Source organism: Myotis brandtii, unplaced genomic scaffold (assembly GCF_000412655.1).
Source record: "Myotis brandtii unplaced genomic scaffold, ASM41265v1 scaffold138, whole genome shotgun sequence".
NCBI classification, from domain to species: Eukaryota; Metazoa; Chordata; class Mammalia; order Chiroptera; family Vespertilionidae; genus Myotis; species Myotis brandtii.
The window spans coordinates 214,606-214,908 of record NW_005354915.1 but is presented as its reverse complement, the minus strand read 5'-3'; the positions used below and the strand labels follow the sequence as shown (position 1 = coordinate 214,908).

At 65.7% G+C, this 303-nt stretch overlaps 1 protein-coding gene across 1 annotated transcript in view; it reads right to left on the bottom strand.

Annotated features, from left to right (window-relative positions):
• Positions 1 to 303, bottom strand: part of WBP2NL (WBP2 N-terminal like) — a 21,003-nt gene that overhangs the window by 20,449 nt on the left and 251 nt on the right. The gene's annotated exons all lie outside the window — the stretch shown is intronic.

Here is a 303-nt window from a genome sequence, read left to right as displayed (position 1 = left end):
TTCCACACAATGCCTCTTCCGCCCGAAGTCCACGGCCTAGTTTCCCAGAGTGGGCGGAGGGAGCGCGGCTACGGCCGTCACCCTACAAAGGTCGCTACCTCACGCCCAACAGCAGCTGCACGCCACCCGCAGGGGCGGTGCGACTCCCCACTGCCCCAGGGCGTCTCACCTTTCTTCTGAGGTGAAGCGGGACTCCCCACTGCCCCAGGGCGGCTCACCTTTCTTCTGAGGTGACACGGGACTCCCCACTGCCCCAGGGCCACTCACCTTTCCTCTGAGGTGACGCCCTCTCCAGGAGATCCC